This window comes from Triturus cristatus, chromosome 1_2, assembly GCF_964204655.1.
Source record: "Triturus cristatus chromosome 1_2, aTriCri1.1, whole genome shotgun sequence".
Lineage (NCBI taxonomy): Eukaryota > Metazoa > Chordata > Amphibia > Caudata > Salamandridae > Triturus > Triturus cristatus.
The window spans coordinates 851511281-851533014 of NC_140580.1; positions in this window are offsets into that span (position 1 = coordinate 851511281).

Consider the following 21734-nt stretch of genomic DNA (forward strand, 5'->3'; position numbering starts at 1 on the left):
CCGAACCCTCGGGTTCCATTTTAGATACGACATCCATTTTGTTTCTTGCCCTCAAGTAGCCAGCGAACGGACGTTGCCCGCTTCGTGACCCTGGGACTCCCAAGCTTACATGAGGGACACGTGTTTCTTTGAGGGTAACTTTTACGATAAGGGAAATGACACGGCGAAGGCAGATGGCCCCGCTCGGGACTCATCTTGCCGTGCTAGCCTATTGTTTCAGTCATGCATGCATTGGACACGAGGTCTTTGATCCTGTCATCAAGTTTCCTTTATTACTCCCGACACTCTTCTTTAACCTGTTGTGCATCCTTGTCCTTTCTTTGCATCTGTTCTTGTCCTCTCTCCTAATGTGTTTACGGTCAGAATGGAATGTGTTTTATTGCGGGTAGATATGTTTTTACAGTTGAGAACCGGCAATGCTGCTGTAATTATGTTCCGGCCTCCTGAAATATGAACACGACTCTTTTGAAGTTTATTGTGGGAACTGAGTTGTAACCTTTGTTTGCCATACTGTGCAATGGCAAAGACGTGTATAATAGGAGCGATCCACTTTTGCAATTTGAAGCAGTCTCCGAGAACCTACACGTTGTGTACTTCTTGTGATTTCTGTATCCCTGCAGTAAATAAACGCTGATCTCTGACGTCGCTGGAAGTGTCCCGTGTCTCTGTGTTTTGTACGCCAGAACAGGTAACCCACGAAGGTTTCAGGTGTTGTCCCCTGGCACCGCTGGGTCTTAGAATAACCCAGTCCTTCAGTTGGCGCCCAACGTGGGGCGACATCAGCGGTACCGGTCCAAAGCCCGACGATCGTGAGGAACTTCGTGTGAAATCTCCGAGGGAAGGTGCACCCCGCTTCATCGATCCAGTTGTCGAAATAAGTGGCCCGACGTCTTTTCCCGCGAAGATCCCCGCCTCCTGACGGCTGCGACGGACTGATGCCCTGCCTGTCGACCTGTTTTGGCGCCTGGCGTAGTCCTTTGTACGGCGAGACGATAGACGGGCCTTCCTGGTGACGCCATTGCTCTTTCAGTTAAGTATTTGTGGGTCACTCCCAGTGTTCCTTTGTTGTTCGCATGGTTCCATAGCATTTGTGGTTCTTAGTTGTTGGGTTTTATTTGACGATTGCAATTGCCAAAACCGAGGGTCTCGCATTTTTGTGCGAGGACATCATAATTCGATAGCCCTTGAAGTTTGTAAACTCGGTTAGTGTGCACGATGCCTGGCCGTAGTACTTTGTTTGGGTTTCTTAAATGTTGCAGAATGGATTCCCGGCTGGAGGATTCATGTCCGATACCTCCGGTTGGAACTCCAATTTATGAGCTCTATAGTCGCCATGGCGTGGGTCCTATCGTATATAACGAATATTGGGTCCGTTACACTAAAAATGATGGTGTTCTTAGTTGGCCATCACATGGTAGTTTCGAAACTGCCGTTTTAGATCATTTGGAAGCTAAACTGTTTAAGAAGAAGGCTAGGCCAGCCATGTTTGATTCCTTCCGGTTATGGCGTAAAGAGGCCAAGCAGAAAGAAATCAAACAGAGTAAGAAAAATAAGAGAGAAGGTGTCATTACGGTGATGCGAAATGCTGAACAGTATCAGCGAGACAAAGATGAGAAAGAGCAGGAAGTTAGTGCTCGACTTCATCATATGGCGGTGGATAAGTGTTACCCGGTGTTACCGTCTAATGCCGATAAGACGGGAGAAGAAGTGATACAAGACTCGCTCCAATCTTATTTGTTGAAATCACCACCCCCCTATGCTCCAGATACTGTGGGTCCTATGATTCTTCCTATTCCTCAACCTGCTGTTTTGGCGGCTGCTGGTCAGCCCGTCGTTCCTCCCGCTCCCCCGAATCCTCTTGTGCCGCAAATTGTCCATCCTCCTTTACCGGCTTCTCTTCCTACTGCGCTTTTCCCAGCCCCTCCTCAGCCTGTCGTTCCCGCTACTTCTGGTGCCGCGTCCACCTCTACTGTTTCCACTCCTACTGTTGTTGCTCCTGTGCCTTCTTCTTCTTCTCCTTCTGTTCGTAGCAGTCTCCTGAATGCTGTTGCTACTCTTTATTCTCCGCTTTTTGGGCCAATACTTGGATCGACTCTTTCTGATGTTGCTCAGAGGCGTAGCCAGCTTCCTGATGGTAGGGAACGTGAATCCTTGTTAAAAATGGCACGTAAATGGATTCGTAATCCTGTTAAGTACACTTCGCGTATAGTGTTTGAAACATTTTCCCAGTTTAATGCGCCCACGCAACGATTCGTGTTTGAGGAAATGTGTAAATCGTTGAGGGAAGAATGGGATCATGATGTGGTCGACAATGTACCGTCTGAGGTTTCTGAGCTCCAGCATCAATTTACAACTGGTGTGATTGTAGGTGATAAGGTTCGAGCTGCTCTAGAACGTCTGTTATCCTTTCGATGTACAGTGCAACCTAGAGCGTTGTTTAAAGACGAGACCGAAGAGTGGATGGCAAAACCTGGTCAATATCCTATGCGAGAAGTTCCCCCAGTGTGGAAGCCAGGTGATCCTAATGCTAATCCTGCTGTCCCAGGACGTTTTCAGAGAGTGTGGATACACCTCCCTTGGAAGTGATCGGAAGTTTTGCAGGTGAAGCAAACTTTGCCCGATCCTCGTAAAAATCCTGCAGGTTATTATAAGGAGTTGTCCCAACTAGTGGATGCTACTGTTATGAATCTTGCTGATATCGACATGTTGTTTGGCAATGTAGTGCCTCAGCCGATTTGGGCGAAAATTCGTCACGAGAATCACGCGGCTGAGTTAGGTGGTGACTGGGCTGCCCTTACGGCTGCAGACGCCCAGCAAATTGGTGGGGCTAAACCTGAACAGCTTATTGTGGATATGCCCCAGAGGATAATTACTCTTATGAAAACGCTTATGCCAGCAATGCGCGTCAATTGGGACAAATTGTCCGCGTGTAAGCAAAAGAGGGATGAGAGTGTCTCCGATTTCTTTACGAGATTTGAGGAAGCATTTGTTGATCATAGTGGTCAGGACATGAGTTCGGAGGGCGGTCAGCGGTTGTTCGTTGATAAATTTGTGTCGAACTTGTTGCCCGAACTCAGCAACAAGTTGAAGAATTCTGAGAGTTTGTGGGCTGTTTCTACCACTGCTCAAATATTGGCTACGGCCCAATATTATGAAAACAGAGAAAAGGAAGAAAGTGAACGTGCAGATAAGAAAACGAAGGATCTTAAAACTAAGGTCTTATTGCAGCAAGCGTATCCTCCGTGCTCAAATTTCAATGACTCGCAACAGCCAAATCGCTCACAATCGCAGTTTCCCAGATCACAGGTGCGCAATGACTCTCCCGCACCTCGCTTTGTGTTGGGGTATAATCAATGTGCATATTGTCGAGGGGAGGGCCATTTGAAGTTTAATTGCCCAGTTCTACGTGATAGGAACAATGGTGTGTCGGCTCGAGGAGGTCGTAGTGGTCCTCAACAAGCTTCACGTGGTAGAGGTCGCGGTGTTACTCAGACTCAGTCTGAGCGTCTTGCGACTTCGTCAGACTCGCAGAATTGTTTGACGCGATCTCTCGTCTGGTAGATCTGCGCAGTATCATGTGGACGACTATTATGTCGAGCGTGATGTTGATACGGACGGTATCTACTAGGACGGCCATAGACAAAGGAAGGGAGAAGTATCAGTTCCGGTAGATCAGAGAGGGCCTTATGTCGCAGTTGCCACATTGGGCGTCGTTGAGCCTTTTCTGTTGGACACTGGTGCAGCAAAAAGTTCCATCATGCATTCGAAACTCCCTGGCGCGCCTTTGTCTGGCTTAACGAATGTTTCCGTTGGATTCTCTGGCGCCCCCGTTAGCAATCCGGTTTCTAGCCCCTTGCCCCTTACGATTGGGTCTCATGAGTTAGAAGCTCCTTTGATTTTGACTACTGGTTGTGGTGAGAATCTTTTGGGCTTGGATTTGTTGAAAAGGTTACATGCGACTTTGTACTGCTCTCCTACGGGAGTAGAGCTTACATTGGGTCAGAGAGTGATTTCCCCTATGTATCTATCGATCGACATGCTCCCACCGGAATTGAGTTCTCTTCCGACTTCTTTGTGGGCGACAGGTCCCAATGATGTGGGCCTGCTGGAAATACCACCTTATGTTGTTCAATTGAAAGTTGATGCGCGATTACCGCGCATACCCCAGTATCGTATCTCCCTTGATGGTGAACGGGCACTATTAGCGATCATCTATGATTTGATCGATAAAGATGTTATTGAGGAGACACGAGGTAACGTGTGTAATAGTCCTGTGTTGCCTATTCTGAAGCGAACTGATCCCTCCAAGCCCCCTGTGTACCGTCTAGTTATTGACTTACGGGAGGTAAATAAAATTGTTGTCCCGCAGTTTCCTGTGGTGCCCGACATTACCGCTTTACTGACTCTGATTCCAGCCTCTGCATCATGGTTCTCGGTAATTGATCTGAAGAATGCGTTCTTTAGCATTCCAATTGCTGAGGAAAGTCGAGATTTGTTTGGTTTTTCATTAGGTGGTCGTAGCTTCCGGTTCAAACGTGCACCTCAAGGCTACTGTGAGAGCCCATCGATCTACAGCCAAGCTCTCAAGAGCCAACTTGATGCATTTGTGCTGCCAGCTGGTGCGGCCTTGATTCAGTATGTTGACGATCTGTTGGTAGCTGCAGACACTGAACAAATTTGCAAGACTGCTACTGTGGCACTGTTGCAGCATCTATGTGACTTACACCACAAGGTGTCACCTTCTAAATTGCAATATTGGTGTCAAGAAGTTACCTATCTAGGTCACTTATTGTCAAAGGCGGGAAGGAAGTTGACCCCTGAAAGAATCGCAGCAATTGCCCGAATGACTGTGCCGACGACTCAGAGAGACGTGCGTGCCTTTTTAGGTATCACGTCATACTGTAGACAGTGGATTCCAAATTTTTCACTGTTAGCGAAGCGTTGCCGAGTTGCTTGAGGGCGACGGCGGCAGCTGCGGCGTCTATTCGACAATCCGCAGGTCTTGTCATGGATAATATGCTCATAGTGATGGTTCCGCATGCAGTTGATACTCTTCTGAATCGTACAAAAACTCAACATCTGACGAGTGCAAGGTTGTCTGGGTACGAGCTGACCCTTTTGGCAAGTCATATACAGATCAAGCGTTGTAATGTACTGAATCCGGCGACATTGTTGCCGAGTAATACGGAATCAGATGATGTACCACCGCATGATTGTTATTTACGAACTGAGGAAGAAACAAAGGGTCGTGTGGCGCTAATCATCCTCAGGCAGCGGGTTTGGTTGAAGGGTACAATGGTACCCTGAAACTGAAACTTGCAAAAATACAAGCTTCCACTGGTCTATCATGGCCTGATGCCTTGCCTCTGGCTCTGCTATCAACCAGGGCGACTGTACACTCTCGAGTAGGGCTTAGCCCATATGAGATTGTGTTCGGCCGCCCTGCGAACATTTGGGGAGTTCCGAGACCTAAGGCCTTTGATAGTCTTGAGTATCCAATGCTAATTGATTACCTTCATGATTTGACCACTAAACTACGGTTGATTCATCAACAGGTCTTTGAAGCTCTACCGGCGCAGACAGAGGGTCCTGGACATCAGCTCCGGCCAGGCGATTGGGTCGTTACCCGAAATTTTGGTCGGAAACGTAACTTGGAGCCAAGATTCGTAGGACCCTTTCAAGTCTTGTTGACAACGAGGACTGTGGTTCGATTGGAGGGCCGGAAGAACTGGGTCCACGCCGGCCACACGAAAAAGGTACCGATCCCCTCACCAACAGATGGTTGGGTGAGAACTGGGATTGCGGCAACGGAAACTGAGACTCCTTTAAACTTTGTGCCGTTTAGTGACGCTCAACCTGTAGGAGATGATCTGTCGCTGCCAAACCCACTTGTGGAGTCATCAGTAGCAGAGAACCCAAGGTCCGACTCGTTGTTCACTTTATCGAACACTGTTGCGCCAGCTGAACAATTGTTTACAGAGCAAACTCGACCTGGAAGAAGTCGATACTTTCTTCGTTCAAGGACTAATAAAAATTAAGTCGTATATTTGTTTCTTTCCTCCTTTTTCGGTGCGATGAGCATTATGGACAATTACATCCTTTCTTTTTGAGTTTTTATGTGTTTTTCACTGCTAAAGAGATTTGTATTAAAATTGAACGTTTTGAGGAAAACCTACCATCCGGGTTACCGTAGGGCCGTGCGGGTACTCCTTTCTGTTTAGCAGGTTTCTGACGCTAGGTCGGTTACTTTTGTCGATTCCTGGGAACTCCTGGGGATTGATAATCGCTACTCAGAACGAAGTGCGTCAAGTACGTCACGGACGGTTTGTAGAGGATGGCATTCTCTAAGCTGTTGGAAGTAGAAAGGATGTCGGCGCAGAGATCAGAGTTATATAGGGTTGTACGAACAAAATGTTTTCGGTTTCAGGTATTCCTACTGTTTCTGACTGTATCTATGCTATTGGTGGGCGGAGTGTATTTTGGAATACAGTTGTTATTGCCTTCTGTTTCACCTACCCTTTCTCCTAAACTAAGCTCCATCACCACTGTTTCCCCACATTCTTTTCATCCTTTGCCTCAACACGAACAGGTTAGACGTGCGGAATTTATGAATAACTCCTTCGTTCAACTCCTACATCAGCATCAGTTGGTGATGAATACTACCAACTGTTGGGTGTGTGGGTTAATGCCACATACCATGGATAGGGGTATTCTGTATTTGGTCCTTCCTTACAGCTCCCAGGGTTCCGCTCGAGCATTCCAAACTATGTTTCGTAGTGCACTAGATTCCTACCCCAGTCGAGAGCCACGCTCTGTTAATTTTGGTCCCGGTCCGTACCACAAGCCTTTGGCGATAGCGATAGCGGATTTAGATAGAGATGTTTTTGATGCATCGCTTATCCCAGATGAAGAGGTGCAAGCCTATAAGGATCTGAGTGAGGCTGAGTATAGTGTATAGTGTTTCAGTGGGTGATAGACAGCTTAAGAGCTCGTCCCCAATATGGATTGTACCACACCTCGGTAATTTCTGCTTGAAAGGTTTGGGTCGAAATCCGAGAGCACAACTTGGGAACAGTGCTTGTACTGACACGTATGTCCTACCGATGCTCTCTTCCCCTGTTTTCCTGACTGCTAAGGGGAACTTATTTCATATGTTATGAACGCGCATATACATGGTTACCCCGTGATTTTTCGGGTACCTGTTATATTGCGAATCTTTTACCACCAACTTTTACAGTTGCCTCAGACTATCACAAGACTAGAGTTGTGAGAGGCGTTATTAGCAAAGAGGATACTGCCGGTCCAGAAGCAGGAGATTTCTTTAAGGGTTTCCTGCCGTTTTGGGGACCTATGGTTAATAGTAGGAACCTAAGACAGTTGACCCGTGTAGTCGAGTCGACTGCTAATATTACCGCGAGTGCCCTTGGTAACTTAACAGCTGAACTTCAGGCGGATAGACTCATGACGTTGCAGAACCGGATGGTTCTAGACGTCGTTCTCGCAGATAGAGGTGGTGTGTGTAAAGTTATCCATTCGAGCTGTTGCATTTTCAGTCCTGACAATGCTCCAACTGTCTACCAAGCCATCTCAAAGTTGCACAAGATTTCCGAGTCCATACATGTGGACGAAGGTAATTGGACACTTCTAGGATGGTTTTGGGGCTTGATATCCACTTGGGGTTGGAAAATTCTGATGATCGTAGGGGTTGTTGTAACGTTTCTATTCACGTGTTGTCTTTGTGTACAGTGTGGTCCTGCCTTATGTGGCCTTTGTGCTACAACGTGTATAAGACGGCCATCTGTTACCAAGGAGACATTGATGAGTAGAATGATGTTCCAGCAGCAGATGAACGATCTGATGAATATTGAAATCGATTCCGATCTTGACTAGTGCTTGCCTACCTGAGGGCAAAAGGAGCGTCTGAGGTTCCGTGTGAGACGGAACGACACTTTTTGAGTGGTGACGAATATGGATGAGTTTGGTGTCTACGAACCGCAAATGACGAGTATAGTGGGTGTACGCAGTTTCGCTACGCAACCACGTATGGTTCGTCTCATTTTTGGGTTTGTTCATCCGAACCCTCGGGTTCCATTTTAGATACGACATCCATTTTGTTTCTTGCCCTCAAGTAGCCAGCGAACGGACGTTGCCCGCTTCGTGACCCTGGGACTCCCAAGCTTACATGAGGGACACGTGTTTCTTTGAGGGTGACTTTTACGATAAGGGAAATGACACGGCGAAGGCAGATGGCCCCGCTCGGGACTCATCTTGCCGTGCTAGCCTATTGTTTCAGTCATGCATGCATTGGACACGAGGTCTTTGATCCTGTCATCAAGTTTCCTTTATTACTCCCGACACTCTTCTTTAACCTGTTGTGCATCCTTGTCCTTTCTTTGCATCTGTTCTTGTCCTCTCTCCTAATGTGTTTACGGTCAGAATGGAATGTGTTTTATTGCGGGGTAGATATGTTTTTACAGTTGAGAACCGGCAATGCTGCTGTAATTATGTTCCGGCCTCCTGAAATATGAACACGACTCTTTTGAAGTTTATTGTGGGAACTGAGTTGTAACCTTTGTTCGCCATACTGTGCAATGGCAAAGACGTGTATAAAAGGAGCGATCCACTTTTGCAATTTGAAGCAGTCTCCGAGAACCTACACGTTGTGTACTTCTTGTGATTTCTGTATCCCTGCAGTAAATAAACGCTGATCTCTGACGTCGCTGGAAGTGTCCCGTGTCTCTGTGTTTTGTACGCCAGAACAGGTAACCCACGAAGGTTTCAGGTGTTGTTCCCTGGCACCGCTGGGTCTTAGAATAACCCAGTCCTTCAACAGCATCCAATAAAATGATAATTACACGTCCCATACAGAACTCAAAACAAAAAAGAATACTCTTCAAACTGATTGCATGGTAAGATAAAGATGGTATATGCACTGCGCAAACAAGGCGTAGTCTCCAGTCTGCACTGCGCTTACTTGGATAGTCTGTGATCTCAAACTAAGGCTAACAATGATCTATTTGAACATTTCCATCACAGTGAAGCTTAAAGACACAGAGGAGTAAATTGGTAAACCACGATGATTAATAAACAAATTAGTGAAGTTACGACCTCTAATTGAATCAATTAAGCATAAATCAGCAGTCACCTGAATACAGCATGTATGAGTGTTACACAGTTCAATTCAGTAAAAGCCAGTGCGCGTTATGAAAGACAGCCTATGCAAGTGAGTTAAGATTCCATCCCCATAAAGGAAACTCCTTAATTCTAAGCTAAGGTTGTGAGCAAGTTGGAAAGTTTCAAAGCAGCTGGTCAGCGAATAAAGCATAAAAAGTAGAACAAAATGAAGCTTCTAATCAAGAAAATAAGAAATGTACTTTCTCTAAAAACTAAGTCTATGAGCAAAATATAAGGAGCATTGGGTCTCAAGAGAGAGAATGGGACGTCTGCCTGCAAAGGTGGACAGGGACAAGTGCTCTAACTATCAAAATCTGTTCACACAATTAAAACATGAAATTAAGTAAAAGAGAAACATTCTACAGATTCCCATCGTATAAGAACCAATCACAAACCAATGTTAATGCTGTACTTGATGTCGGCCTCCTTCTTAGGGATAATATAATGCTAGGTGTTTTCATCATCATGGGCGTCACGGTATCTCACAAAGGAGTATTTACCTCCTCTGTCTCCCATCCCTGTACAGGTGCTGAGAATCAATGTCTAAACTACTTAATTGCTACTCTACGACCTTCAAACTGTAAGCTAACAAAGAATACAATTTTTAGCGACAACACTGTGACTTTGGTGCCTGAAACAGAAAAGGAGTTATGCACTGCAATGAGAAATACAATGTTTACTTTATAATGGAGTAGGGCACCAAGGCCCACTTTTGTCAATTATAAGATGCACGTTTTCTAACTAAAGTTAATCAAGTATATGGCTCATTTAATATATATAAATATAGAATAATGTGTTGTATAATATGTGCATACATCTACATAATGGTTATGCAGATTACAGATTAATATGCCATTAAGCACAAATAAGTAATGGTGATAATGCGTCATTAAAACCACACACCATACATGGGGCAGCATGCTATCCATGTGGGTAAGCGTTTGATAGCCTAATGTATAGGTACTAAGCACTATACACATACAATAATACAATACAGTACATGTAAGAAGGTAGGTATATTGGGACACTGACACTCAAATAGATAAGGAAGAACATGTACACCCAAACACACAAGCAAACAAATACACATACAAAGAAACAGACACGTGGGCATAACTCTCGCATACCTACTACCACAGTTTGGCACAAAGGCTGGTGTTTAAACATACAGGAAAGCATACCTACATATATGAAGGCAGACACAAGTGGGAAGGGAAACAAATACACACACACACACACATACAGACACCACTCACGTAAACATAGCCAATATTCCACGGCTCTCCTAATAAATATAATAAACTCACTGGTAGACTACTTGCACCTTTGCTGTTATTCTTCCAGAACACCTGGACCCACGTGTCTATTACTTCTTATCTTTCTTTCTGGCGGGATCAATGGTTGTTAGAAATGGGTGTCTCTAGTTGGCAAAGGTAGGTACCTTTGTCCAAATAGGGACCCATGCTTTTTTTCAGGGTAAGGAGGATACACTTCTAAAATAACCCCTGCTCACCCCCTTGGTAGCCTGGCACGAGCAGACAGGCTTATCTCAGAGGCAGTGTGTAAAGCATTTGTGAACACATACAGTAATACAGTGAAAACACTACAAACGGATACCACACCAGTTTAGAAAAACAAGTCCTCTTTATCCAAACCAAACAAGACCAAAATGACAAAAATCCACAATACAGTAATAAACATATGACTTTCAAATGGTCGAAATAGTTCAGATCAAAGCAAATTGCAGATGCAACACTTTTCACACAAAGTACCTTGGATGCGTCACTTGCACAAACAAAAAGTGTCGCAGGGAAGGTGATGCATCGGTTCCTTACTCTCGGAAAGGTGATGCGTCGGTTCCTTACTCTCGGAAATGTGATGCGTCGGTTCCTTACCAGAGAGAAGGAGATGCGTTGGTTTCTTACTGCGTGGGAAGTGATGCGTCAGTTTCTTACTGCGTCTCCCAACGATGTGACAGACTTGGCGCCTTGATGCAATGCGACAATCCGTGACAATGCGTGGGTTCTTGCAGCTGCACAGCAGGCCTTGCGTCAAAATTGGTGTGGTTATCTCGGACTTTGGGGCTCGGTGCACTCGATGGGGCATGCAGCGATTTCTGCAGCTGCGGGCAGGCACTGCGACGATTTCTTCGGCAATGCGTCAGAAATATGTGTGGATGCATTGCGCTTCTCGAAGTTGTATTACTTTTCCCAACCCACAGCCTCCAGAGGTCCAAAACAACAGCAGGCACCTCTTAGCGGGTCAGAACTCCCAGCAAGAAAGTTCAGGGGAGCTGGTGGTAAAGTCTTTCCATCCCTGAGACTTCAGAACAGGAGGCAAGCTCAGTTTCAAGTCCTTGGAGATCTTCCTCAAGCAGGGGACACAGCAAACAGCAAAGTCCTTTCTCCTTTCCTTGGCAGCAAGTAGCCACTGCAGGCCAACCCCAAGCAGCAAACAGCACAGGGGCAGTATTCCTCCACAACTTTTCCTGCTCTTCTCCTTGGCAGAGGTTCCTCTTGATTACCGGAAGTGATCTAAATGTCTGGGGTCTGAGCCACAATATTTATACTAAAAAATCCTTTGTTCTTTGGTGGCAGAGAAGCCCTGTGTTCAGTCAAAACCAGTTCTGTCCTCTCTGGTACAGCTTCCTGGCAGGAGGTGAAGACAACATTGTCCTTGGCAGACCAAGCCCATTCAGGTGAAATAAAAACTCCCCCCCCTACTCTAAATGCAGCCCAGGTCTATTCAGCCCAGTCCGGACTCATCCAGACTCTCTGGAGCCACTGCTCCTCCCCAGCTCCTGTCACTCCATAGCCAGATAGTCAATACACATCCTAGCAGGAAAATACCTACTTTCTAAAAGTGGTATTTTCAAACACAGAATGCAAAAATCACCCTCACTAAAAGATATATTTTAACATTCTGATTTCAGGCATATCAAACTTTATTTTCCTATCTTGTTCCAGGGGTACTTGTGCTTACAAGATGTTATAAGCAAACGTCCCATGTTATCCTATGGGAACAGACAGCCTTGCAATAGTGAAAAACAAAATTGGCAGTATTTTACTATCAGGACATGCCGCACAGATCAGGGCATGTCCTACCTTTCACATACACTGCACCCTGCCAACAGGGGTACCTTGGGCCTACCTTAGGGGTCACGAACATGTATGAAAAGGGAATTGTAAGGCTTGGCAAGTGGGTACACTTGCCAAGTCAACATGACAGTACTAGACTGCACACAGGCACTGCAATGGCAGGCCTGAGTTACATTTAAAGGCAGCTTAAAGTGGGTGGCACAATCAGTGCTGCAAGCCCACTAGCAGCATTTTATTTACAGGCCCTGGGCACACACAGTGCACTGTACTAGAGGCTGACTAGGAAATCAAATAGCCAATTATGGAAACACCAATCCATAACAACAACTTACTTGCACTTTGGCACTGAACAGCAGTGGCAAAGTGCCCAAAGTCTCTAGACCAGCAAAATGTAGTCCAACACACAGCAAGAACCCAGGAGGCAAAGGCAAAAATACAGGGGAAACCCACGCCAATGGTGCCAGGTCTAACAATGGTGTATGTGCTGGGTAGACTGGTGATTCTTGACTCGACACTCTAAGTCACACTTCAGGAGGTAGGCAGCCTACCTAGGCAGAATCTGGTCCCAGGTCATTCCTGCAGGTGGTAAATGGATCACATGTATTTTATGTCTTGAAGAGCACTGGCACTAGTCCCACACGCCAAGTCTAAGGTCAAACACTTACTAGTGTACTGGCTGACGTGTCAGGGTTTAATGCTTTTTAAGGACACAGACTCAGTTCCAAAAACATCCTGTGCTTCATTCACAACTGGGTAGGTAGCCTAACAAAGACAAAAGTCTCCCTTGCATGCCGGTTGTTCATAACTGTTCCAAGCCAGACAGCTCCAAACATGTTTTTAAAAAAGTAAGATATTGGGAAAGGGCACTAGAGTGCATTGACAAAAAAACACTTCCCAAGTAAGGAAATGGAGCATCCTGCATTATATATATATAAACCTGCCCAGGGAGTTGGTGTGTTAGATACAGCGAGTTTCCAATGTGATCGCTCAGTATGAAAACAACTTTTTTCTTAGAGACCCCTCACCCATCAGGGTTGCCCCTTGGTGGCATGCTTCATCATTGGGGTTCATCACAATCCTCGAAGGATTGAGGCGTGCCACGGCTTGGAAATTACACAGGAGCACTTATTGGTGTGTTAAATGATTATGATAGTAAGGTGGGGGGGGAGTTGAAAATATAGTTAAAAATACCTGTAGCACGCCTCAATCTGATCTTAAAAACTAGTATGAAAATTGATCAAGTGGGCAGGGGAACTGTATTCGGAAACTAATTAGCACAAGGGGTTGCCGAGTGAATTCCGGAGGCATGGTAATTGGCTGCATCACCTCTGGGGGCATGGGAGATGCGCTTCATGTGTTTGTGTGAAAATCATGCTCTGCACCCAAAGTACTCTGTGAATAACCAAAGGCTCATCAGGTGGAGGCTTTGAGGGCAGGTGCATCTTAAAGCTAGATGAGGTCAAAGACCTGGCTAAAGACACCCTGCTACCAAAGCCTACAGGACATGGCTAAAGGCTTCCACTGTGGGCTCCGGGGAAGGGGCATTGGGTACAGCATGAATCAGAAAGCCATGCTCTAAGCCCAAGAGTGGATTGTTGTTATCATGAGAAGAACAAACCTAACAGCTTGTGTATACTTTGTCCAAGAAGCAAATTATGTCTCACACATGCTTACACATAGACACACATACTCACACATAGATGCACAGGCCTACATATACACACGCTCGCTCTCTCATAAACACACTGAGCCATATTATCAAGAATGGGCAATAACATTATCGCTGCTTTAGCGGCAGGAAACTGCTGCTAAAGCGGAGATAAGGGGCTTGATAATATGCCCTAAAGAATTCCAATAGAAGCCCAGGTTCTGGTGTGAAGGACATCCAATCTGGGCTTCTATTTGAATTCTATAGGACATATTATCAAGCCCCTTATCGCCGCGTTAGCGTCAGTTTCCTGCCGCTAAATCGGCGATAATTTTATCGCCCGTTCTTGATAATATGGCCCACTCTCACTTGCAAGCATTTACACATTTAAAAGCAGTGTTTACTTCCTAAGCTTGCACCAAAGCTACTGTTCCAGCTATTTGTGCTCCATTGTTATTAGACTAGTGAATAGAACATGATTCATTATTAGTTTAATGAATAATGAAAAATTAACAGAAAAAAAGGAGTGTGCAGCACCCTGTGTTTTAGCACTGATTTTGCCACCTCTGAGGCCAGGGGTCACTAAGGCCATACCAGGGGTCATAAGGAAAAAAAACAGGGGTCGCAGCTGCTACTCCTAAATGACATCCATTTGTATGGTTCTTTATGTACAACACAAGATAACGTACGTGATAAACCATGATACAAATTTCCCTACTAAAAGTACACAGTTAAACGATTCAGAATGTAAAACACTATCTCCTCATGCACTGCCGATGACCTCATACGATATCACAGGTGATGTACCAAATGACAGCACTGGTTACATCATTGTTAACAGGTACCACATCCTCTTTGCCATTACCAATGAAAACATTGTAGGGGCTGGGGCTCTGACTGCAGGGCTTGGCCAAAGTCCATGATCTGTGGACAGATGTTACTGGACATAACCAAGTGATGAGACCAGTGGGCTTTTGGGAGGAGGTGTACTGAGCTCGGGGCCTCATTGAAGGTAAGACCTAGAAGACAAGCCAAAGTGGACACAGCCTTTGGCTGAGCCCAGGGGGTTGTAGCCAGAGCTGACTGGCAGCTTCTTCATGTCATGGCCAGCAGAGTCAGAGTTCAGGGCCTTGACCGAAGCCCACTGGGGACAAACAACATTTATGCCACTGGGATTTAGGGTGACAGCACTGAGTCCAGGGCTTGGCCAAAGACTGGACCCTAACCCCAGAGACCATTGAGCATATCTGTAGGCTTTGTTCAGTAGGAGTGCTGAGCCCAGGGCCTAAGTACTCAGAGCTCAATGATCATGGCCAAAAGTCCCCCAAAGTAGTCCCTCCTGCCCACTTTTGGCTGTCTGCTGCCCATGCTGTGACTGTTCTGTCTATGAAGTAAGTTTCAATATTGCTCCAGTGTTTGCCCACTTTAGTAAGTGTTGCAAACTCGCACTGCGGGTGCCAGTGCTGTGCAAAGTCTTTGTAGGAGGCAAATCATGCAGTGCTGCTAAACATGCTGTACCTGTTCTCTCTGTGCTAAGGATAATTGCTTTGCCTCTGACTTTGCTGTTACCTCTTCAGTGTGCGAAGGACCATTGCGCTGATCCTGCCTGTGCTCAGTACCCTACTGGGTTCACTTCACGTATGAGGTTTAGAGCAGGGATACTCAAAGTTCGGCCCGAGGACCGCATGCGGGCCTCCTGACCTTTTATTGTGGCCCCCTGCTGAACAGCAGCACTGGGCTGTTGCTCACTTGACAGAGCAGGAACATTCAGAAAGCTGTGAAATGGGCATGCTTGATTTGCACAATACCAAAAGTAACAGTAAAGAAGCAAAGAAGGTGTCCTAGACAACTTATCTTCACTATGCATCTGCTTCGTGTCCCACTATGCCCACCTTCCATCAGCCCGACCCTCACCCTGCTGGCATGGTGCAGACGTCTGGCATACTACAGACAATACTTTGTGGCCCCTGGGAAATGTTTGCAGGTATCCATGGTTTAGAGGGGCAGGAGTAGATATATGCACCACTGAATCTCCTGTTTGTTCTGCCATCTTTTAGTTTAGCACTAAACACCCCTTAACTTCTGATGTTTTATATTGGCAATATCCATCATTCATCCTTGAACGTTTTGCGGTTTTATATAGCGCAAACATAGCCCTAGTACAATACAGTGCTTTAAATGAGCAACAGTTTACATAACAGACGGTCAGATCATCATTTTTATTTTTAGGCACAAGGAGATTAAGCGTTTGACGAGAATCACAGGATGTTGAGCAGACGCCAGGACTCTAGTTTGGTAACCCAGTTCCAAGGTGGGCACTTCCACCTATTAGGCCACATCTCCTCTTCTTTTCTCCTTTGATTTGGGACAGGTGAACTCTATCACACTGGTGAAGCAGATACCCCCAAAATGCATATTCGCGTACCCAGGAGCAGTTTAATTAAGCACAGTTGGTGTGTCATTCTTTATTGCAAGGTGAACAATTCGGATTTGGGCACATCATGCACAGTCACTGATTATCACATTATTTTCTAGCCATTACTGACTGGGGCCATCTCATGATGTTGTTTTTTCCACTGTACCAGCGCAGTAAGGGGCTGTGCGCTTCGTTTTGGCATCTACAGCGCATACCTTAGGTTGAAAAATCACCCGCCCATAGGGGTCTCTGTCTCACCTTTGAAGGGTAAGCAGGTGCTGTCTGTGCACGGAAAGACAGAACCGCTCCTTCAAACAGCCCCTCAGTCTTTCACTGATGCCCTGCCAGGGGCAGCACATTGATTGTAATTGATCGCACTGTCCCTGTCTGCACCCGGCACACTGGTTTAAAGGTGCACTGTGGTGCAAACAGGGACAGTGTGCCTGTTACAAAATAGGAGCCCTGGTCCCTGATTACAAAACAGGTGCACCTTCCGGTTTTGTGCCATGGGCACCGTTAGAAGATCACTTGTCATAGACTGGGACATTTTACCATATTATAACTAGCGCACTGCCTCCAGGGCACCTGCATGTATTGAAAGACGGAGCAGCAGCTTCCAAGCGCTCCATGTTTCACAGTGCAGGCAGCAGCCACCTGCACTTTAAAGGAGAGGTAGAGATTCCTCTGAGGGTGGGTGCAGCGAGTGACCGTATCTACCTGCAAGGGCTTGTCTGGGGGGTCTGTGGGACCCACATTGCCTTCTTGCAAGAGGTGCCATCAGACAAAGCACTAACAATCTGATACTTATTTTTGGAGTAAGATCAGTGTGACTTCTAGGGGTCTGAATTTTTGGAGCAATATCCGTGTGCCTTCTAGAGGTCTATTTACCTCTGCACCTGCATCCGTAATATGGCACAGGTGCAAAGGCCAATTCCCTAATTTTCATGGTACAAGCGCCCAAGCAAGTGAGAGAACACCCTCTCAAGATATCTCAGGCGCCACATGTGTGCCAGCGCTATCAGTATTACAGAAGGGGGCGCACAAGCAGCTGCTGTCCTGTCTATAATTCTGCAGTGCCCCTTGGGCGCACACACCTGTTGTGCCCCTGGGACACCATGCAAAGTAAGTCCCCCGGGGCCTTATTAAAATTGTGTCCAAGAGATGCAACAGGCATGTCTTGCTGTTTTCTGTGCACCCTATGCACTGTAGCATTACAGAAAGGGCTGCAGACGCTTGTACAGCCCTTCTGTAATAGAGATAGTGCTGATGCACATATAGCGCCTGCGCTATCTCAAAGGTGCATTCCCTTTTTAGCCAGGGGGCATGGCCTTATGCTAATGAGGGTAACACTTTGCCTGAGGGCCTGTGCCTATATTGTGAGCGTGGGTACAGAGGCAAAGAAGCCCTCAAGAGGTTCATTGACTGTGCACCACAAAAGATTGATGCACAGGTAGTGCACCCCTGAGTGTAGCCCTCTTTGGGGGGAACAGCATCCCCTGGACTTCTGAGACATCTCCTGTAGGCCGATTCAGTCAGTCACTACACCCGTCTGCAGGGAATCTCGCTCCCCTTTTGAAGTGCAGGAGGGTTGATGCCTGCACAGAAAAAGAATGACCGGCTGCTTCAGGCAGCTGGCCAATCTTTCCCTAATGCGCTGATCCTAAGGCATTGCGAGTTTGCAGCTACCCTGGCATGAATGTGTTTTAGGGGTCACCAGGGATCTTCCTTCGGACTTCAGACTCTGCTTATGCATCTCCTGGCCACAGAGGTGGTAAATTCAGTGCAAACAAATCATGGACAGCTTGCCCTTATGGGTGATAGGGACTCCTCCCTCCTTGTTCTCTGGCCATTTTTATCACTCTAATTGTTCATAATAAAATATTATTCACTGATCGTGTAATAAAAATGAAGCATCAGGAGCTGGAATGAGACCTTTGCTGAAGTAAGTAAAAAAATATGTTTAAGTATATGTTGTGTGAGTGCTTGCAAGAAACAGCATGTTTGTGTAAGAGAGGGCAGATGCATGCGTAAGAGTGTGTATGTGTAAACATGTGTGTGTGAGTAAAAGTGATTAAATGACAGTCAGTGATAGGTATTGAGTGAGAATTATTGAGAGTGGATGTCAGAAAGTGAGCATGAATGAGTGAGAGTGCCTGAGAATGAATCAGTGACAGTAAGAGTGACTGCAGGTGAGTGAGAGTGGGAGAATGAATAAGAAGGAGTGTGAAGAGTGTTACAGCATGTGAGAATTAACAAGAGCGAGTGAGAGTGAGTGAGTGTGAATGAATGAGAATGCATTAGTCAGTTTGAGTGAGAATGAGTGAGTGAGGATGAGGGAGTAAGAGTGAGAAAGTATGAGTGAATCAGAGTAAAAATTAGTGTGAATGAGCAGGAGTAAGAGGTGAGTGAATAAAGGGAGAATAATTAAGACTGTCTCCATGAGAATGAATGTGAGTAAGTGAAAATGTAACATTACGCTTGTGAGTTTGACTTTGGCCCTTGCATTCTGAAGGTAATGTTTTGTTAGTAGAGGCACCCATGACAAAATGCTGGCATTCAGATACTGGGGCAGTTATTGACGTGACAAGCACCTGTGACAAAATACTGGCACTGGCATACTAGAGGTAATGCTTGGCTTATGGGACACCCATGGCAAAACATTGGCATGTTAGAGGTCATCCTTGGTACAGGTTGTGGAAAAATGCTGTTGTTGGCATACTGGAGGTAATTTGTGGCATAATGGGAAACCCACAGTAAAATGCTGGTTTTTGCATATAAAAGGTAATTTGTGAAATATAGGGCACCTTTGGACAAATTCTGGTATTAGCATACTTGAGGAAATCCAGGCATGGGGCACGCATTCCAAAATGCAAGCGCATTGGATGTAATTCTTGGCATGAGAGAGGACAACTGTGGTTGTGGTATATGGTGGGGGGAGAGGCACCCTTTACAAGATGCTGGCCCTGACATACTAGAGATATATTTTGAACTAAGGGTTACCAGTAGTATATGGATGGCATTAGGGCTACCATTTTGGAATTGTTGGCCTATGGGCTGCAAAGACAATAAAATGCTAGCCCTGTCACAGAAGGATTTTTTGATATAAGGGGGAACTCATAGCACCTTTTGGAAAAAGAGGGTCAACATCAGAGGAGCATCAGAGCTTGAAGATTTAGTAAGTCCATGACTTTTTTACCACATTTTTATGAATTTTGAGCTTTTAAATACCATTTTTTTCAACATTTTCTCTGAGGGAGAATCCCTTGAGTCCCCTAATAACGCTACAATTTAGGAGAAGTATTGTAATACACACAACCACTTTCAAACAACATGTCAGCACCCTTATAAAACAGTACCATTTGTGTTGTGTTGTTATATTAATCATACACATTTTATGGAACTTCAGCCATGTGATTTATTGTGATGTCCTCCAGGTCAAAGTCATGTCACATCGCTTCCTGGGAAGATTCAGGGTCAAAGGTCACTTCCTGTGATGTCTTTAAGGTCTAATGGTGCGTGAGGTCACTTTGACTACCCCAAGAATTTTTGTGAATCAACGTCCATGTGCTTTGGGGGCAGTGCATTATTTGCAATGGGGCTTACCGTTCTTAAGGTGTGCCATGCCACAAACCGTGACAGTGTGCCTGTTACATGATACTGGCCATGATGCAATATTCGCAGCCCACAATTGAGAGCCTAAGTGCCAATTTAGGGTCTTTGAGAAGAGGTATTTGGCGAGCTATCTGGTCGCTGTTACGCAAGTGGAGTTTTTCCCCTCTTTCACATGGAGGCCTGTAAGGAAGAATAGCTTAGGGAATCGCTACTCTAACTTTAAAACTATTTTCCTTTGACCGGGTATATACTTCAGCTCTTCTAGACGTCTGGAAGGACACGCCCTCTCTTCACTATTGTACATTTACACTGCTTGCTTACTTAGACCTGACATTAACTATTTGTACTGAAATTAACTAGATCTCTTCTCAGCCCTTTTTCAGTGGTGGCCAACAGGGATCGGGGGCGGGGGGTGGGGGAGGAGGTAAAAATGAAAAAAAAACTTACCAGATTACCAGGTCTCTCCTCTGCTGTCCCTCCGTTGTCTCTCCAGTCGGAACAGGGAAGCAGGAGGCAGCAGGCTCCCCTGTGCCAATAACAACAACGCTGAGTGATGTGATTGGTCTGAACACCATGAATCAGTACTCAGCTAGGGAATGGGGGTCTGGGCATGTTGTACACACAGGCAGGGCTGGACTGGGGACAGAAACTGGCCGTGGCAAACTGCTGGGGCAGGGGGGTGTGGCCAAACTGTTTGTTAGGGCGGGTTTCAGCCGATTTTGTTATAGGGGGCCGATATTGGCAACCTACGGTAACACAAACGCCCCCTCCCCCCTCCCCGGGGGCGAAAACCGCCCGCCGCCCTGGTGGCCCACCGGGGAAACGCCCGTTGCCCGCTACGGTCAGGCTGTAATGCAGCCTGCATTGAGAACAGGGAAGGTGTGCATGAATGTTTGGCCAGCCTGAGAGGGCCGGCCAAACATTCATGTGCAGGTTGGGAGTACACACCATCGTTCCCCTCCCCTGTTTCCCCTTAAAGCTGCTGCAGCAGGGAAACATAAAATGATAATAACAACGAGTTATTATCATTTTATGTTTTCTTTATTTCACTGCTGCAAGAAGTGGGCCGACGCTCCTCCACCTCAGCAGAGGGACCGCCATGGCCCTTTTTCCTGAATATAACAACTCCAAATATAAGTCTTCCCTAGAGGCAGGCGCACAACATCCCCCCCCCACCCCCCGTCGTGTGTGGCAGCCCGGGCACCCACACAGCCGCACCTGAGTATTTCAAGACCATTTGCTTGTAACTGAGGCTTCTTAAGCCCCTGCATCTCCACTCTGCATTTGGCTGGAAGAGTCAGCCCCCCCACCCCCCGAAATTTCTTCTTAGCCCCCTCCGCAATTCGGCTCTAGTCGAGCCTCTGCCAGGAGGCCTATATTTAAACATGTTCTAGTTTCCAAAAAACATCCCTTCGTATGAAAAAACGAACGTCGACATGGAGACAATACTCTCCGAGTAGGAAAAGGCCTATCGGTTCCCGATGATGTGTTAAAAACAAGAGGTTTGGAGTCGGCAGTGGAGCTCTGGCGGACCAGAGCATCCGGCAGTGTCTGCCACCTACGCTACCGAGAACAGTTGCTGTCTACTATTGTTTTATCTAACTGTAGGTGCCGAACCTGGCCAGCAGGTGGCAGTAGAACTCTGTCTATGGGAGAGAAGATGTTCGGCGGCAAACTGGTTGTTGGCACAGTTTAGAAAATTCCAAGAATCACGAATAAACCTCATTAAATATACATCATGTGTAATTTAGGACAATTGTGCAAATGGTCGCCAAGGGAGCATTTG